The sequence below is a fragment of the Chinchilla lanigera genome, unplaced genomic scaffold, assembly GCF_000276665.1.
Source record: "Chinchilla lanigera isolate Chin_1 unplaced genomic scaffold, ChiLan1.0 scaffold00053, whole genome shotgun sequence".
NCBI lineage: Eukaryota > Metazoa > Chordata > Mammalia > Rodentia > Chinchillidae > Chinchilla > Chinchilla lanigera.
In genome coordinates this window covers 16655231-16675846 of record NW_004955454.1, presented here as the reverse complement: position 1 = coordinate 16675846, position 20616 = coordinate 16655231, and positions in this window count along the sequence as shown.

The window sequence follows — 20616 nt, the reverse complement described above, 5'->3', positions numbered from 1 at the left end:
CCCGCCCGAGGCTCCCCGCGGGGAACCGCCGCGAACGGGGGCAGGGCCGGCCCAACCCGCGGCGCCTTCGCTCCCCTGCGCGTCCGCGTTAACCGGCTTCTTAGGGGTCACTTCGGGGCGTGAGGCTGCAACGTGGGTGATTGAGGCTGTCCCTTTTGCAATGAAGCAAAACTTGCGACTCCTTATTATCAATCTGTCAGTATCACTTCATGAAAGCCACTTTTTTTTTTTTTTTTTTTTTTTTGTCTTTTTGAGACAGGGTGTCGCTGTGCAGTTCAGGCTGGCCTTGAGCCCACTTTGTAGCCCAGGATGGCCTCGAACCCACAACGATCCTCCTGCCTCAGCATCCCGAGTGCTGGGATGAGAGGTGTGCGCCACCACGCCCGGCAACAGTGACTTAATGCTTCAAAACCTAAAATGATAGCTAAGAGACGGGACTGGCAAGGAACACAACACAGTTTAGGGAAAAGGGCATCGTGTTTCACTTGTCACCCCATACAGGTGGAGGCACCCGCCTAAACCCAAGGATGTCTATAAAGTCCATCTCATTAAATGCTAGCTTACTTTTCAGTATTAAGAAAACTGGAAATACTTCCGGGTAAGCCATATGCGTAGGTGATTTGATTATATAGGCTCCATCGTGCCTCACAATGAACAGGTATCAAAACTTGCTTTGTGGTACACGAATTCTCAAGCTCCCTAGAGTATTAGGAGCAAAATCTTAAACGTCTTTCATACCTCTGTATACGCCAGTTTATGATATGCAAATTCTGTGTAAGTGTTCATGGGACTTACACGACTTTTCAAAAAGCTGGATTGTCAAAACCAACCAAACAAAAATCACTGTAATTTAAGATGAATACTCCTAGTATACGCATATAGTCTTTCCACTTCACACACAATAAAACTAACATTACCCACAGAACAGTAACTCTCATTTCTATTGCTGCAGGTGGTGAGCATTTACCAACCCATCCCACATTCCAAACCACTGGTTAATGACCTTATCAGTATTTTTGGTTATAGCTAGGGATGGGAAGAGAGCAACGTGTTCAACACCCAAAGTAACTGCTTTACGAAATACATGAGGTGATCTTACTATACAACTACCTGCTCTCCAGTAAGAAAATTAAGATTGAGGAAAAGCTTGTATTTTTCTTTATATAATTTTCTGAAACTCTTCACCTATAAATACATCATATTTTGTTAGAGATAATTTTGCTAATCTGCAAAGGGTTTTGTTCCGATAAAAATACATTCCTACGCAAAATTTGAGAACTTCCAAGTTAATTCCTACATAATCATTTCAATTCTGCAGTTCTACTTTGATACCTCAATTTCATTTAAGAAAACTACCTCCTCCCGTGAAGATTAAATGAGATTGTTCCTTTGAATGCATGTTTTGGATGAAATTGCACGAGGGAACCCCCAATTCCTTTGCAGACTCTGTCTGCTCATTAACCACCCTGGGTCCATCTGAATAGAAAGACAACCCCAGTTCCCTTTTAGGGGCCATGCTTCTAAGGAGGTCATGTTAGGGCTCAAAAATGGTACCCCAAAGTGAAAAGTCTCAGAAGCAATTTTCTCCTGGATCTTCTTTTCCCATCCTGTGTCTTACCCTCCATTTTCCTAGATAAACCCTAGAAACTAGAAACTAAAAGCAGTTCATAGACATAGGAACTCCTTTTCCCTAGAGCAGCCATAAAACCTCTACCTCTTACTCTAATCTCCCCATCTTTCTGGGGAAGAGTCGGCCATTCAGAAATGGTTTGATCTACCTTGCCTGATTGTAGGTCAAAAGGCCCTCATTCCAGAAAGCTCCTGCCCTATGTCCAGAGGGAAGGAGTGTTACACAGAGAAGCGGAGAGGAATCTGGACAGACAGGTCTTGTTGGGTTTCCTCAGCTACAACCACTAGGTCAGACCCTTTTTGTCCAATCACATTTCTGTGTGGCTGTCCATGCTTCAGAGAATCTAAGCATAAACACGGGCAATTTACCCTGGGTGGGTCTTTGGATCTTCAATTTGAAGGCTACCGTGTCATGTAGAACTATGATTAAATCAATTTGTTAGGCTTTTTTTTCTTGTTAACCTACTACAGTAGAGTTAGTCATGGCGCTGTAGGACCAGGGGGAAGGGGACCAGCCCCCTCTTCCGCCCCACAGTAGTACCATCACCACTGGTTACTTCCATGGTTTCCCAAGTGCCTGTATGGAGGGAACGGTGACAGAAGGCTTGCAGGCAGAGTGAGAGACAGGCTAGAAATCTGTGCCGGTAAGTTTTGTGCCTAAGGACCAAAGCCAACCTCCAGGGCAGGCAAAGGTGGCCCAGAGGATAGCAGGAAACAGAGCTTATATCCTGGGGCACCGATGGCTGGACAAGATTCCTGTGATCCCTTCTTGCATTAAAAGCGTCTGGCTCTAAGTAGCTAAGATAAGAGAGTTACTTCCAGTTTTATAATGGTACATTAAGTTACTGGCAAATGACTGACACCTGCTTCTGCAGTTCTTAGGGAAACGCTTTGGACGATGCGCTGCTGTAGTTATGAAATGGTATGCACTGGCGTATGAGTTCCCACGGGCCTATGCATTTCTTCTCACCAGCTTCTTCTCCAGAGTCATCATACTGGGACCAGAGGCCCAGTATGTCACTACCACCAGCCGGGTTTTCCTGAATACCTGTGTATATGTTGAGGTGGGTTTTGGTATCCCTCACAAAACTAAAAAAATCATTACTCTCAACTCACACGATTGAGGAATACCAGTCCATCTGTTCAAGGTATTTGCCAGAAAACCCTTTTCACATTGCTTTCTTTATTCATGACACTGACGCTCTGGGGATAGCTCCTCCAGGTCTTCCTGTACCCTCCAAGCCAGGAAGCAATTACGACACTCAAAGCTAGTGTGAAAGGATAACATTAAAAATAGCAATTATTCGTAGCCACTTCACACCGCATTTCCTTTCTGTTCCCAGACCTCCCCTCTCTTCTGTGCCACTTCTAATCCCCTAGTAATGTTTACCACAGCAACGCAAACAACAACAACCCCAAAACAGAAAAAGCTGGGGAGATGTTTGCTGATACAGGATGATAACAGGTATGTTAAAGGTTCTCTACCTGTTTTAGCCAACAAACTAACCTACTTCAAAAATAGTGATGGAGCCTTAGGCTGCTCTTTCTCTTCTTACTTACTTAATCCTTAGCGCCTGTTCTTTTGCCTTGAGTGGGGAAACAGTGTCGCAAGAACACAGCTACGCAACTGGGAGAAATACTGTGAGTTCTGCAGTGTAGACTTTGCAGTGTAGAATGAACTAGACGTAGACCGTGTGCACTTGGCAAGACTAGTCAAATGTATAGTTGACCCCGTAAGCCGGAGCTAATTCCCATGAACAAAGTAACCACGGAGCCAGTCAGAACTCTGAGGCACATTTTGTGCAGGCCCTCCCCTGCCGCAGGGCACTGACAGGAGAGTCCAGCTGAATGCTGGGCCAGAAGGGACTTCCTAATATTTTAGGGGAGGAAAATTTGACTTTGGTCTCTTAAGGTTCCATTAGCAAAACTAATTATACAGCCCGGCTTTTTCCTGGTAGTGCTGGGGATTAACTCCAGGCTTGTGCACAGTAAGCACACACTCCAGCACCGAGCTGAACCTGCAGCATCTGTGCGGCCCTGCTTGATCCCTGACTTACGGCTTACGACACAGAACATGAGCCTGAGGAAGGAAGAACTTCCGCTCATAAACCTTGCTGGCTATGTCCTACCTCAGTTAATGCCCACTGAAAATGCCATGAAAGTAAAAGTGGTAAAGAAATTTGGTAGAGCCAAAGCCCACTGTCATCCGGGAAAAGTGTGCCTCCCTGTGGCTGTGAGGCCAGGCACATGCTAAGCCTGTCTTGCCTGGCCTGGATAGAGGGCCCCCACTATGGACTACCACGGGGATGGAGCTCACTATTGCTCAGAAGCAAATCCAGAATGCTGTAGTAGTGCAAAATGTACCTGAGATAGCCCCTGATCTTAAACTCTCCAATTTTAAACGTCAGCGCTGTACACCACTGTGGACCAGGTTTAGTCTCGTGACACTTCTTTACATGGTGCTTCTGGTACGTAAAAAGACAATTAGTCTTAATTTTAAGGAGTTCAGAAAGCCACGGGAGTTGCAGCAAAGGCAGTGGGAGCTGCACACTCCCACCCAAGTTTCTAAGTATATGAAATGGATCATCTCTTCTGTGTGTCATGGCAGAGAACTGAGGTAATACTGCTTTAAAGAGCAAGCCTGACTAATTCAATTAGAAGTCACCTACCATTTCAATATCTTGATGTTCTTATGTACAAAAGCTAACATTTTGGATCTGATAAACTGGAAGATGTCTAACTCCAACATTCTTTGGGGGTAAATAGCAAAAGAAGCAATTTATCTTTGCAGTTAATGAAATGCTGGGGGAACTAATTAATTTGCAAATGTGTCAGCTCATAAAACTTTTACAATACATGGAAAAATGTCCTCTGGGACATTGTTTTTTGATTTCTTTTGGTCGTAGTATTTCTGCTTACCAACTTTAGACATAATATTACAACGTGACTAGAGATCCCTTTCGTATCTACATTTTTGCCTTTTCTCATTTAAGAAGAGAATCACAGGGTCAGCTTCACATGACAATGCTAAACTTTCAAATTATGTAAGAAAAATGGGCTCAAAAAGGAGTACTCAATTATGGGTTGTTGTATTGACAGATTAGCACCTACTGACTGAGCAATTATGTGTAAGATATTAAAAGTAGAAAAGTGACAAATTATTTAGAAAAAGATTCCGAGCCCGGGATGAATGTTAGCGGGGTGATGCGGCTGACGCATGCGGTGGGGCTGTCGCAGACGGAAGGTGACTCTGTGGTGGGGGCGCACGCTCTAGTGAAGGCGCAGAGGGAGGGTGCCCATCCTCAGGGCAGCTTTGCACCGAGCTCGCTGTGCATTTAAGAAGCTCGCAAGACACAGAGGGCTGGGCCGTGGACAGCGGAGAGAGGCCTGCTGGGGGTGGCAGCGGGAGCGCAGGTTCTTCTGCCTGTATTCAGAGTCACGGAGGGCACTGGAGGAGAATTAAGCACTGGAGATATGGTCAGGATTGTATTTTGGAGAAGGCCCTGGTCTCCGTGTGGTGACAGTCTGAGACGGGAGCTGGTGTGACCACAGAAGCAGGTCAGAGCTGCCGGAGACAGGCGGCACAGCTCAGGTGAGTGTCATCTCGCGGGGCACTGCCTCGAGGTTTGAGTCCTGCCTCTGCCCTGTCAAGGCTGAGCGGCCTGGGGGCGTTACTTCATCTTCCACAAGGCTCCAGTCTCTCAGTGCCGTGATTCCATGCTCACAGCTGGGCCTACGATGGCCGCGTCTCTACCTAAGCGTTCGGATTTGCCTCCTTGTTATTTGCTCAGCAATACAGTAGTATATATCAGCTACCTGCACTTAAACTGTGCTAGGTATTACAAATAATCTAGAGATGGTTTAAAGTAGATACAGGGATGTTCTACACAAACACTATACAGTTTCATATAAAAGACTTGAGCATCCACAGATTTTGATATTTGAGAAGCACCCCAGACCAAACTGCCTGTGAACACTCAGGACAAGGGTCCTTACCTCCCCTGGGTTAAATAAGAGCACACATTTTTCTTTGACAACATCACCCTCATCAGAAGCATGTCTTTGGGGGAAAGAGGGACATGTTCTTGTGTTTAGTTTTTGTTTTCTGAAGTAAGGTTTTGCTGTGCAGTTCAGGCTGGCTTTGAATCGACTGTATGTAGCCCTCCTGCCTCAGCCTCCCAAGTGCTGGGGTTAATGGTGTGTGCCACTACATCCGGTTGGACAGTTTTAAGCAGTGTTTATGAGGTACACTAGGCCAAGGCGGAGGGAGACAGGCTGGGAGGGTGAGGACACCTAACTGCGGGTGAATCTGGGCTGCCACCTGGACTAGTAAGCAGCAGCCCGTGGGAGGTGAACACTTTCCACTCCAGTCTCCTCTCTGTCCCCTGTGGACCCCAGGCTTATGCAGGATGGAGCTATGGTCCCCCACCAAGCCAGCTGCGTTGCTCTCACATCTGCCTTCCTCTCCTTGAGGCACTTTTAACCAATAGGGCTTTCTAAAACAGACCCCTTTAATACAGACCACAAACAGTAAACACTGGTGGTTATCACAGAAAATACACACTTAAAGTGTACGCACAAACCAAGCTTTGTTTCCGTGGGTTAATGCTGTTCAACGTGGAGAATATTTATTTAACCATTTCAATTATTAAAGTATGTCATGTTTTCCAAGGCCTTCCCTTTCCTTCCCTTCCAAGCACATAATCACCTTTATTAATTTCTTTCTTTTTTTTTTTTTTTTTTGGTTTTTCTCCAGTACCGGGAACCGAACTCACGACCTTACGCTTGCCAGGCAGGCACTTTTGCCGCTGAGCTAAATCCCCAGCACCCACCTTTATTAATTTCTCGTGTACTTACAGTAACTTGTAATGGATGCAAAAGTAAAGGAGAATAAGAAAAATGAAAAGTAAATAGGAGAGTAAAACGCATGTAGCAAAAACTCTGACTCCGCACTCTACAAGCTGGACAGACTAGAAGTCAGAGGGCCAAACATCTGGACACATGAAGTCAAAACACCACCACCCTTTCAGGACCTGTACTTTTCAGTTATCGAGTGCTGTGTGTCCTTTCTCATCTCTGTGGTGGAATCCCTCACCATGTGTAATTCTGAGGGCTAAATCCTCTCTTCCTCACCCCAGAGTTGCCACTAGTGATTGCTAGCGGAGTTACAAGTCAGTCACGTCCTGCCAACTACACTCTCACTTTGCATATTCTTCGAAATGAGAGCCTTTTCCTAATCCTGTTTTGTGGTGTTCTAAACACTTCTTAGCTCGTCCTTTCCATTGTCCACGGTAATAACCAGGTCCCCAGCCCTGGGTTTTCATTTTGTCGTCCTAGGTAGATGGTTAATTTCCCACAGAAAACCATCCCTTCACTTCTCTGCAACCCTTTCGTGTACTTTTATGACTAGAGGACAGAAAGCAAATGCTGGGATTAGTGCTGACGCGTCTGGGACACCAGCTTTCACCTTCTGATGTTCCTGTGGACGTGGATATGGACGTGGATATGGATAAAGCAAGGCTCACCTTGATGGCTCCCACAGCGTGCTGAAGCAAACCTATACACGAGCACAGAACTCACACAGGCATCCTGATCAGTGTCAGAAACTGGACATAGTTGTGTATTAGGCATCCTTAATCTGGAAACACGCTAATATCTACAATTTCTTTAGTGCTGACATGATGTCATGAAAGGTACTGCACCTGATTTGAAAAATGTATGCCTGACCACATGTGATAGGTCACAGTCAAAACACAGTTGCGGTAAAATAATGTATAAAATTACCTCCAGTCTGGATGTATAGGAAGTATATGAAACATAAATAAATCTCCTGTTTAGACCGCAGGCCTCCTTAGGAGCTCTCATCTTATATATGCAAATATTCCATAAAAATCTGAAATATGAAACACCTTTAGCACCAAGCACTTCAGACAAGTGATACTCCGTTTTTACTATGTTGCTGCAATATCCTCCAGGTAGCACTTGGAGCTGAGCAAGTCCAGAGGGAGGAGTGGACACGGTCCAGTCTGCTACCCATAAATTTCTCGCATCATGTCCGGTGGGCAATGACAGCACGCTTCCTGGAACAGGGGCAATTCTGCCTCAGGAGAACAGCGCCAGGGTAGTCCAAAGCTCTTAACTCCATGCACAGGTATACAATGGTGAGTACCCCAACCTGGGCCCCGAAACTTGACATAGGTCCCTTGGAGCTCTGGAATCGGGGAGCCAGCTTGCCCCTAAAGTCTGAGAGGTCAAAGGACAGAGTTGGCGCAGGACTCTCCAACCAACACTTGGCAGAAGCAGCTGCTTTTCTATATGCACCAGAGGGAAGGCTTCCGAGACTTCACACAGCCAGGGAAAGGTGGCCGAGGGTCACCCTCAACCCCTACCCCCCGACAAAAAGCCAGCAGGGATAACACCACCTGATGCCCAGTGGGCAGTGAAGGTGTTGGCTTGGGGCTTACTTTTGCAAGGGGAGACAATACAATACAGGACACATATTTTGTAAGATTATTTACAATGGTCAACTCAAGAATGATATACAAGACAGTGCAGGAAACCTGTTCATACACTAAGACCAAGGAATCCAGCTGAGGGCCTGGATCCCACAGAAATATCTTGCATGAGTCTAGCAGAAGACCTAGAACTCATAACAATGCCTCCCACAAATCCACCTGGAGGCCCACAGCCCATAACAATATCTCATGCAGGCCTGTTTCACGGGTCTGTGCTGCGAAGGCTCAAAGGTCAGTGGTGGAGGCTAGAAAGTCTGTGCCAGCGGGATGAAGGATCTGTGCTAGCAGGCTGAGGGATCTATGCTGGGGCCAGGAAGCAACACGAAAAGTAAGAACCAGAGCTCCCCTGAGAGGTACCACAGTCATCCTCAGCAACAGTGAGGTCCCAAGCTCCTCTGATGATCAAGATGGCCAAGTTCTCATCAGGGAAGCCAACACAGCAAGCTTCTCTAGGAGGCCAGCCTTGCACCATCTTCCCCTCCGGAGCCAGGAAGCAATGCTGAGGTTGAGGACCAGAGCTCCCTCAAAGTGAACCGAAGCTATTCTCAGTGCCAACAAGGTCCCGAGATCCTCAGAGGATGAAACAGTCGAGTTCATTAGGAAAGCCAGCATGATGAGCTCCTCCAAAACAACCAACAGCTCCTTATAGCTTCGACCGGCTCCAACAGCATTTCCGCTCCCAGAATCCTTTCTCAGCTCCTAACAGCCTTTTATGCCGCTGGCAACAGTCCCCTGGTGGGCCTCCCACACCCAGCACCACCCTTACTCAGTTCAGCTGGGGGTTATAAGCTGACCACCAGTTGTCAATCCACTACAGAAGGCAATGAGCAGCTGCCAGCTGGGGGAGACAGAGCTGCCTCCAGTTAGGGGACAGGATCCCCCCAGCAGCTCTCAAATACATGTCATGCCCAGGAGACGGCAGATGCCCAGTGTAAGAGGCAAGAAGAATCTCGTCACTTCCCCCTTCACACTCTGCCCGAACCCTGCACATCGCACACCCACACCAGGCCTGCCCGAGAGAAGTCAGAAGTGACACCTCATAATCAGTGGGAGCAGAGGGAGAGAAGGAACAGGTGGCTAAGCCTCCTCCTGTACGGGGCTTTTCCAAGCTGACTCAGGATGGAGCTGGGAGAGGGAGAAGCTAATTTAAATGGATGCAGCGAGGGAGCTTTGATCTTGACAATGGGCATGATTTTTCATGCCTGAAGCTGACCTGTCTTGAGATGTTATCCAGAAGTGAAAAGGGAACCCAGAGGAGCAAATTTTAGGGCATGGGAGAAAAGAATACATTCTCTACTCCTGCATGAACCCAGCTCAGAAAGTAAAGTGGACCCTTACAGCACCCTTGGTTTTCCTGCTTGCTTATCTGTTGACTCGGTGTTCGCATCCTGGCTTCTGAGGACGGCTCTGTTTCTACAACCTGGGCTGCTCCTTCTCATTCAGAATTAGGTTCAGGGGTCAAATGTGCTTACTCCCTGGCCCAGCCACTAACATCTCTGTGACCCTGGACAAGTTACTGAAGTTTGGTGTACCTCAACCTCCTCACTTATGCAACAGTGATAATCCTGGTTTCTCAGCTCACACGGCTGGTATGTGAACATTCCAAGCGCCCGTCAGCATGGGCCCGGGCCCGGGCCCTGAGGAGTGTGCTGAGTAAATGTGGCCTTTATCAAATATTGTCCTGAGAGTCCACAGCTTGGCACTCATAATCGCCATCATTAGATTTCCAGTTCTGTGATCACTGAATGATCTTTTGTCTTAAAATGATCCCATTACTCTCAAGTGATACAGCCCATGTTATTTTTGTGAAAGTGGGTTGGCTACGCAGCTTGTGGCTGAAAGGTCATTTGTACGACCTCATTTTTGAGTTCCAAAGAAAATATGTGGTTTCAAATTTCAAAGTAAACAGCTATGAGAGTGGAACATCTAGAGTAAACAATAAAGCCATTATTAAAAATGAAATCAAACCTAAAAGTTAGTAGGAGAAAAACAACAGGTCAGATATCAACCTCCAAGGTCAGTTAGGAAACTTGTTCTAATGTTTCACTTTTGCTTGTAGGTAAACCATTATAAAATATATGATGGGTTTCTCTTAAAATGTTTTCCTCCCACTTACGACGATTAAAATGTAGTAAGAGAATCAGAAATAATCACATTTCTAGATCAACTTTCTCCTTGGCCTATGATAAAAAATGTGTTTTTACAAGCCCATCAACTTGTATTGATGTGGGGGATCCGGACTTCTACCGAGGATTACAGAAATCCATGCTGCGTGTAGCCAGTGCCAAAAGTTGTCTGGAAATATAATGAGGAAAATTATCATTAAGTAATTAAAAAGCAGGGTTACTAAAAGTCCTAGTGAAACCCAACTGGGCTGCCTGCTTCATCCAAACAAACAAAACAACCTCTTTGTCTGCCAGCTTTGGTGCCTCCTGGAAAGACAGCTCTAAGTTCAGTGATGACAACATGTGACGTGATGAGCAAACTCTAAAGATCACTGTACGTTGTTGTGGACTAGTCCACTGAACTCACAGGAAGACTTGATGGTAACTAAGACTCAACTGGTCTCCTCTACTTCGTGGAGCAAAAGCAGCAGCCGCCAGCAGGAGCAGCAGCAGCAGCAGCAGCCGCCGGCGGCGGCAACAACTCCATGGACTCAATGGTTAGGAACTCTAGAAATAATTCACGGAGTTTTTGCGGCATTGTGCTGAGTTCCCATTATGAGCTCCTCTGGCTCCTTAAGAGGTGGTCTGATCTTCTCACATAAACAAGAACATAAGTGTTGGTGCACAGGACACAAAGCCCAGCCCAAGATCTATGGCTTATGGATGTGGGACCCAACTCCAGTTTTTCCATCAACAATGATCTTCAGTATTTGCATTTTGCATATTATTGCTTTTTCCTTCAACTGAATAAACTTGGACCTTAAGGCAACTGTAGTGTAGTGGATTGATAACTGGTGGTCAACTTATAATCCCCAGCTGAAGTGATTAAGCATGGTGCTGAGTGTGGGAGGACCACCTGGGAACTGCTGCTGGCAGCGTAAGAGGCAGGACTGGAGAAGAAGTGAGGCTGTAGGGAGCGGAGAGAGGCTGTTGGAGCTGGCGGAAGCTGTAAGGACCTGTTGGTTCTGATGGAGGAACTTATGCTGGCTTCCCTGATGGGAACTTCACCATCTTGATCACTGGAGGAGCTCAGGACTTCACTGTTGCTGAGGATGGCTATGGTACCTATCGGGGAAGCTGTGGTTCTTCTGAGCATTGCTTCCTGGCTCCAGTGCAGATCCCTCAGCCTGCTAGCACAGATCCTTCATCCTGCTGGCACAGACTTCCTAGATTCCTCCACGGACCTCTGGGCCTTCCCAGCACAGATCCTTGAAACAGGCCTGCATGAGATACTGTTATGGGATCCAGGCCCTCAGCTGGATTCCTTGGTCTTAGTGTGTGGACAGATTTCCTGCACTCTCTTGTTTATCATTCTTTGGGTGACTATTATAAATAATCATATAAAATATGTGTCCTGTATTATATTGTTCCCCTTGCAAAAATAAGCCCCAAACCATGACATGTAGCAACAGTAAGAAAGATTACTATGGCAATATGGATAGACAGATTATTTCTTTTTTTTTTTTTTTTTCTAATGAATGGAGCAAAGGATAACATTTGCTTGTATATCATTCTTTGGGTGACTATTATAAATAATCATATAAAATATGTGTCCTGTATTATGTTGTTCCCCTTGCAAAAATAAGCCCCAAACCATGACATGTAGCAACAGTAAGAAAGATTACTATGGCAATATGGATAGACAGATTATTTCTGAAAAAACTTTAGTTTCTAATGAATGGAGCAAAGGATAACATTTGCTTTCAAATAAATATATCATGATAAAACTATGAAACATTTAAACTTGGGAGGAAAACATTTTTGGGGGGGAATGGACTGAATCTGCTCAGTGTATTAGACAAATTTTTACATAATCTTTAAAATTTACCAATTGATAAGGACTTCTTATTATGTACATCTGGTATCCCCAGAACCTTATTAATGCCTTTCACGTTAACTTTAATCCTTTTAATACAGATGTTCCTTGTCTCACCATGTGGTTATATCCTGATAAATGCATTGTAAATGGAAATATCCCTAGTGGAAACTGCACGTGACCCACCTAACTTACCAAACATCTTAGCAACACAGTGTGCCGTACACTGTTGGTTGTTTCCAGTGTGAGTGTGCAGCTGAATGGGAGCTGCAGCTTTTTGATACTGCCCAGCATTATGAAATATGACTGCATCACACAGCGCTAGCCCAGGAAAAGAGCAAAAGATCAAATCCAAAAGACTGTCGAATGTATATAACTTACACCATCATAAAGTCAAACAACTCAAACTACTAGAAACTAGAGCCCATCTGCAGTTTTAAGGAAAGTGTTATTAACCCCATGTTATTAGTACGTGTTTGTGGAACATCATGAATTCATTCATTATGGCTGGTTGGTACATGTACATGATGCATCTTATTTCTTTTTATGTCCCCTTCTCCTCCTCCCTCCATGCTCTGCCCATCTTCATCCACTTCCTAAATATTTGCTGAAGATCTATCTTCCTATTTCCTAATATGTTTTGTTTTGCTTTTGGATTTATACTTTCAACTTCTCATATAAGAGAAACCATACAATTGTAAAGCTTGTGTGTCTGATTTTTCATTTAATATGGTCTCAAGGTACACCCATTTTCCTACAAATGACTGAAGTTTATCTTTATGGAGGAAAAGTGCTCCACTGTCTATAAATGCCACATTTTTACAATCTATTCATCTGTTAATGGACATACAGGTGGTTTCTAAGATTTAGCTACTGTGAGTTGTGCTGCTATAAACATAAGTGTGCACGGATCACTGTAATATGATGACTTTCACTCTTTCAGGAAGACATATAGAAGAGGAACAGCTGGGTTGAATGGAATTTCTATTTTATGTTTTTAAAAGTCCATACTGACTTTCATGGTGGTTATATTAGTTTACATTCCTGCCAACAAGGTAGAAGGGTTCATTTTTCCCCTCCAGCCTTGCCAGAATTTTGTTAGTATTTATTTGGTTTCTTCATGATAACCATTCTTTCTAGAGTACAATGGAATGTCAGTGTTGTTTTAATGTGCATTTCTCTAATGCTGAGTATGTTTTTGTGTATTTACTGGTCCTTTGTAGTTCTTTTGAGAAGTACCTATTCACTTCAGTTGCCCATTTTTCGGTTCCTTTTATTTTGGGTGGTCTTTTTTGAGTTTCTGAATTTTCTAGATTCTAATCCTCTGTTGAAGGTGTAGCTGGCAAAATTATTTTCCAATTCTATAGGTTGTCTCTTTACTCTGTTGTTTCCTTTGCTTTGTGGAAGATTTAAAATTTGGTATAATCCCATATTTTGACTTTATTTCTTGTGCAACTGGAGTTCTATTCAGAAAGTCGTTGACTATCTCTGTCTTCAAATTTTACCTACCCTGTCTTCCAGCGGGATAAGTGTTTCTGTTTTAATATTTAGATTTGGAAACCATTTTTAGTTTAGTACACAGTGAAAGATATAGTCTAGTTTTAATCTTCTGCATCAGAATAGCCAGTTTTCCCAGCATTTGCTAAAGAGGTTATCTTTCCCCCAGCATACGTTTTTGGCCCCTTTGTCAAAGATCAGGTGACTGAATGTGTCTGGTGTTTTCACGTCCTCTATTTTATTCCATTGTTCACATGTCTGTTTTTGTGCCAGTACATTTTTTTTTTAACAGTAGGACAGATTTATTGAGACAGAAAAGCTCAGAAAGTGGGTTGCCCCCACAATTTTTTTAAAGCACTGCAGCTGTGTTAATAGAACTTGAAATCCAGGAACCCTACTCTAAAGATGAAGAAGCTGATATCAAAAGACTCTATGAACGCTGTCTAGGCTCCATCGCAGAATTTCTACCCAGAAGTGGGTAGTGGGATGCCTTGTCCCATCTGTCCATGTTGCCCCGGGCTCCTAAAAAGATTTGTGTAAGGCAAGGAATGTATGTTTAAATGTTTTATATTTAAATTATATGGCTCAGGAATTTACACTAATTATATTTTAGCATCTAAAATGTATTCTTTTGGCCATTCACTGCATTCCTACAGAAGGCAAAGGAGGAAAACCAAGCTTTTAGACTTTAAAAAAATGGAATAACCATTCACACCCTAAATATTCAAGCAGAGGAGATAAAATGTGTATAAACTTAGTTCCATTGTTTTGCATTGCTATTCTTTACACAACTGCCTACAGATATATCAAAGTTAACCGAACTCAAATGACAATAACAAAAGAGTTTAAAACACAGTATGAACAATCTAAGACTGGTTTCATTCTATCTTATTGCACAGAGCATTTGGAAAGCAACAATCACATGCTTTTTGTTGTTATTTTTATTAAAGTCCTCAGCTATGCACATAGTTGGCATTCAATGAAATACTCAAAGGAAACCAAAAGGGTAAACAGTGTGTGGATTACGAATATGCCTTTTATGTTGTAAAGGCCCAGTGAAGATGTCAGACAAAACCCTTGGGAAGCGCATGGAGATTAAATGATACCTTTCTGAATCAGTCAGTGAATCAGAGAAGAAATCAGAGAAGAAATGAAGCTGCTTGAATCAAGTGACAATGTAAACATATCAAAACCTATGGGACATAATAATCACAGTCCCAGCAGAGAAGGTCGTAGTTGTACATGTGCATATAAGAAGGATAGAATGACACCAAGTAAATAACCTAACACAGCTCATGCTCCTAAAAAGACAAGAAATCTGGAACTAATAGAAGGAAAGAAATTATAAAACCAGAATGGAACTTGTGACTAAAAAACCAACAGAAAGAATCAATGCATCAGAATTGGTTTTCTGAAAGAATGCGGGAAGATACCCAAGTGCAGGGAGGTAAGCAGAGGGAGGGGAGGGGGAGGCAGAAAGCACGAGATTAGAGACGCGTGTGCAACCGGTTCTCCTACGGTTACGCATTTGCGATGTATCACAAAAATGAACTGATAAACAACCGAGGAAATTTTTTAAAAAGAATGTTTATAAATTTCTAACAATACTATTGCCTTCTGATTGGAGATTATGGTGCGACAGCTCACAGATACAAACTATTTATTTATAACTTGAGGAACACACTAGCACTGCACTGTGCTTATTAAAACATAAATGAAGTGCAAAGGGACCTTAATACAAGGTAGAATTAAATTGCACAACCAGTAGCTTCACTAAAAAATGCTGAATACAATTGACCCTCATTTACCAAGCAACAGAATTACTGCCCATCTCTTGAAAAGGTTTTGGTAAAACAGTGGCTGGAACAACTGGTTCTGTGCTTTGAGTGTACTCTGGAAAGACAAACAGTTTCTCATTTATTTTTTACATTTCTAAGGATTCAGACTGAACTGTGAGATAAATAATAATCTTCAAAATAAGACGTGCAAGACGATAGACACCTACTTTTGCAGCACATTATTTTCATCTCTTTAGCACTTAACACATCTTACATAAAATTATTTTCAAGCCCAAAATGGGACAAGGAAAAGCTCTGCCACAATTTGCACTTGAAATATTATTTTTGGGTCCAAGTGACAGCAGCTAAGGAGTAACTAGTAAGTTCACTCCACCTTGCGCAGGCCCCTTCCAGCTCTGCCTGACAGCTTGCTGCAACGAAAGCAGCGGGCAGCACGCTGGCTTGTGAGGCTCTGTCTAGTGCAGAATAGCCTTGGAGAGAGAAGACACGTACACAGGCCCCAGAATGCGGCTGGGATCACACCCTCTGCCCCCTCTTCCAGCCCCTCCTGCCACCTCATTCTGCGCCTCCCAGCTATCTCCTGCTGTCTTGGAGTCCTCCACGTGGAAGAAAGCCACCACACCCAGTGGGAAGTCTTGCTGACTTAGTGTCCTGCCTCCCAGCCTTCTTCCCAGGAACTCCCCTTACTGCCCCTATTCCCAAGTGGCAGTCCGAGCCCTCCTCCCCAACAAGAGACACCGAGGCCCACTGCCCGGCTGCTAACGCTGGTGGAGAGCAGTGTGGAACTGCCGGTAGGGAGCTGTGTCTGATGTGTGTTCATTTCAGGAGGTGCCTTTGCCTTCACATACACAAAAAAATCTAAAATATTCACTTAGTGTATTAGCACAATGGCTTCACTCAGATGCTCCTTCCTCATCTCTGCTGCAAAGAGAAGGGGGGAAGAAAAAAGAAGCAAGCTCACTTAAGTGGCTCCCTAAGGATTATGATCATCTAAAACCTACACTGAGTAATCTAATAAATATTTAAAATTAAAAAATTACAGACATTACTAGGAGGACAATGAATCTTTCACTAGAGCCCCAAACACTGCCTTCAACATATATTAAAACACAATGTTCTTTTTACACTCTCCCTCCATGCTTTTATTTTGGAAGGGTTCTACCTGTCTCTGTCTAGATTCACTTTTAAGTCTCTCATTCCTATTTACTAAAGAAAAATGAATTCCCAAAGTGAAAACAGGGAGATGGCTTTTAAAAAGAGCCTTTTGAAAAATTCACTCTGGCACTTCTCATTCTTTAATGAGAAGTTGAATTTCTGCTGTAATTTAACAAAAGTGAGATGACTTTGCTCATGGTAAAAGGTAAGTGTCCACTGCCTTGTGATCTTTCCAGTTATTGATTCTGGGTGCCATCACCTTAGTCCAGTGGCGGGGAACGCACGTGCGCTGCAGTGGGCGGTCTGTTGTCACCGAAAGCTCTGGAAGGTTTGCATCGCTGCCGTAGTCTACGAAGAGAAATGCCCTGGTGACCAAGCACTGGCTCTGTCACCTAGCACACCCCATGCCAGGCTGAGTACATGTCGTTTACCAGCCCTGCCCTGCACGTGTTACTGTGGCAGAGGGAACTAACCGGGCAGCTGAGGCCGGGAAGTAAGTCCCGCGTGGGATGGCCGAGGCCGCCGAGTGGCGGGGACTTGCTCTCCTCTCAGCCAGGCTGTGCTCGAGCTCCTGCAGTTGCACTGCTCTGCGGTCAGGGACCATCAGGGGCAGCAAAGGCTGACGGAGGGAAGTGGGGCTGGCTCAGGCAGCTGTGCTGGTGCATGACTAACCCCAGCACTCAGGAAGCTGACACAGGAGAATGCCAACTTTGAGCCCAGCCTTGGCAACTCAGCGGCTTCATGAGATCCTGTTTCAAAATTTTTTTTAAAAAAGGGTTGGAGATAGAGGTCAGTGGTAAAAGGTCCTGGGTGCAATCAAAGTATCCTCCTGCCTATACCCTGCCCTGGCCCTCCCCCCCCAAAAAAGGAGGAGCCAGCTCTGAACACCACCGGCACCCTAGTGCCCACACCCAGTCCTTGAGAAGGAGGCCCCCTCCACAGTGGAGAGGCGTGTGCACCCACCCCAGGCAAAGGTGACCTCCAGCAGCACCTGCTTTGCCAGACGACTGAAGTGAGGGTGGTAAGAGTTAGGACAATGTCCTAAAAACTTGGTTAGCAGAGACAGTCATAAAATATAAAAATAAGCTCAAAGAATCGAATACGACGCAGTGACAATAAAAGCTCTTTGTTTACTGAGATTTTCCTAGGGGCTCTCAAAATGTCAGGGCCCCTTCCCTGGTGGAAAATAAATATTATAGTATCTTGCTAAGGAAATTAAAATATCTTCTGAGCAACAGGAAGTAACAATGTAGTCACGGCCCAATTAGATAAAAATTGAACTATCTTTATGAAGCCTGAGCCCATCCTCTGTTGGGTCTACAGAAGGGCATGATCCTTCCAACCACGGAGAACTATTCAGTGTGACGGAGGCAACTTGCCACACGTTCTGCCTTCAGAATGACCTCAGAGGGGACACGCTTACGTTCATACAGACAGAAGCACCAGAAGGCAGGAAAACACCAGGTGTGAATCTGTTCGTGCACAATATGTTTACTGAGCTCTGCTATGCACCAGCAAAGAACAAAATGAACAGTACGTGAACCTCACTACATGACAATAAGTAAATTCAATAAATAAATAAATACGTAGTATAGTAAGCATCGGCACTGAATGGAAAAGTAGACTAAGGACTTACTAAAGTGGAAGTAACTATAGACTCCCGTAAGATGACTTTGGTAAAGCTACTGAAAGGACTGTTGGTGTGTGCTTTAGGACAGCAGAAGTGATTCGTATTTAGAGGATAACTCCCTGCAAAGAAAAATGTGTATGACGTAGGAGAGAATGTATACTACTACACTGAGAACAGGTGAATAAAAACACGGATCAAAAATGCTCATACTGGAGAAAACAGTGGCTTATGGGCTTCCGAAGGCTGAATGGGATTTTTCACTACTGGCCTGTGACACCAGGGGATCTCTGTAAATGGCAGCGGCTCTACGGGAATGGAAAGGAAAGTCCTGCAGTGGGTCCAGACATGCATCTGCACCAACCCACTGGGCACAAGCGTAGGCACATGGTAGGGGGCACATGGCCAAGGCCCGAAGATGAAAACCTGCGATGGTGCTGTGGGAATGCTGCTAGGTGGTGATGAGTCAGCAGTTACGCTCTAGTGCAGACCAGGAGTTGTCAGAGACAAAATCTAATAGTTACAGTAGCTGCAGCTCTCTATCTGCAGAAGTCTCCTTCTGCCAGAAGCAAATCCGCTGATGAATGATAATTTTATTGTGCACAAGACAGAGAGAGCACTGCTTCTGAAAATTTCGTTCATCTATGAGATGTCAAGAGACCATGGGGAAATGCAGCTAAGAATTCAGAGGATATATATACCTAAGGAATGGAGTCAATCATTTGACTAAAGCTAATAACGTGGCATTCAGCGTGAGGCACCATCCCAAGGACGAGAGATAGGAGGCAAGCCAAAGAGCTGCCCCTCCCTACCCTCGGCCCACGTGGTCACTCCTCACTCCAGGAAGTCAAGTGCGCAGGAAGAGTGAAAGCACCGAGACTCCACAGCTGCACTCTAAGGGCAAACGTGGAGGCACCCACCAAGAGAAGGGCTGGCTAGGCCTCGGGCAGGAGGCCCTGAGGTCAGACCACGAGACTTCCTGCCCTGCTCCACCACGTACGAGCATGTGACCTCGATGATCATCTCTGAACTTTAGCTTCCTAGTCTGTTTCACGGGAATGATGCTAGGACTCAGCAGGTCAGCGGTCGTTCTTTTTAATGAACTGGACAAAATGTCACTGCATGAGTATCACGGCTTTGGAGACCATTTTCAGATTAATGTAATAAGAAGTTTTGAACAACTAAAGCTATTCCACATTGCAACTGATTGCTTTATAAAAAGCCTCCCATTCCACAAAGAGTTTCCCACAAAGGAGGGTAGTTTCATAGCTTTATTGTCTGACCAGGAAACTGTGGAGGAGACTCCTGCAGTGGGTAGGAAGATACGGCAGGTGAATGTCAAGTTCCTTTCCAATGAGGTCTAGATTCTTTAAAACCTTTCCCACTGCCTACATTGAATTTGCTACCTTCAAAGCAAAAAGACAGAAACACAAAGATAGAGGAAATTATGAAGACAGAGGAAAGTTAAAGTACAGAAGGAAGCATGAAAAGAATAATCACAATGGAGTTTATTAAGGAAGAGATAAGAGTATCTTTGGTAAGTGATTAAGTCCATGAAGAAGCAGTGACGACGACAAAGGCAGAAGGGGCCAGGGGAAGACGACCCTGGGTGCGCAGCTCTCTCAGAGACCCTTGGGGAGTTGCCTGCCTTTCCTTCCTCATGCTTCGGCAGTCATGGATCTACCGAAGTCACGGGGCTACTGAACCTCAGGTACTTGAGAGCATGTTTGTATGTACAGAACGTGTACAGTGATGCAGCAGAGCAATTCTAAAATTACCCGACATTAACTTATGGGCCTATCGACCACTTTTAGACTTAGGGATGATCCCTGGGGAGTGAAAGCAAAATGACTGATGCCCGGAGGTCAGAGGCAGAACCTAATGTCATGAGGTGCTAAATGGTTTTTCCACAATCAACTGTGCTCAAATGTTGTGTTGCAGGCTGCGAATGTAGCTCAGTGGCACAGCACCTGCCCAGCAAGCCCAAGGTCATGAGTTCGATTTCTGGTACCAAAAACAAAACAAAACAAAACAAAAAAACCAAAATGTTGCGTTCCGTGCTGTGTTCACTCACTTTAGAGATCACGCTGTACCAGATTTGTCAGCAAATATTCACGCAGCAGCTGCAGGTTAGTAATCATGTCATTAAATCTTCCAGTCAGGACCTGGAACACCGGCTCAGCACTGAGACGCCACCAGAGACCACAGGGCACTATGCTCCCGTCTTCAGCTGTGGTTTATATAATTTCCCTCCCTTAATTTAGAGGGATCGAACTCTTCTATGACATTCTTCTTATTTATTGACCACTAGAGGGCAAGTATTGAGTTCTTCTTGTTTGTATAATAGCCCTAAAGATAGATGGAGGCTTTTGTACAGTTATCCACTTTACTTATTAAGGACTTCAGCATCACT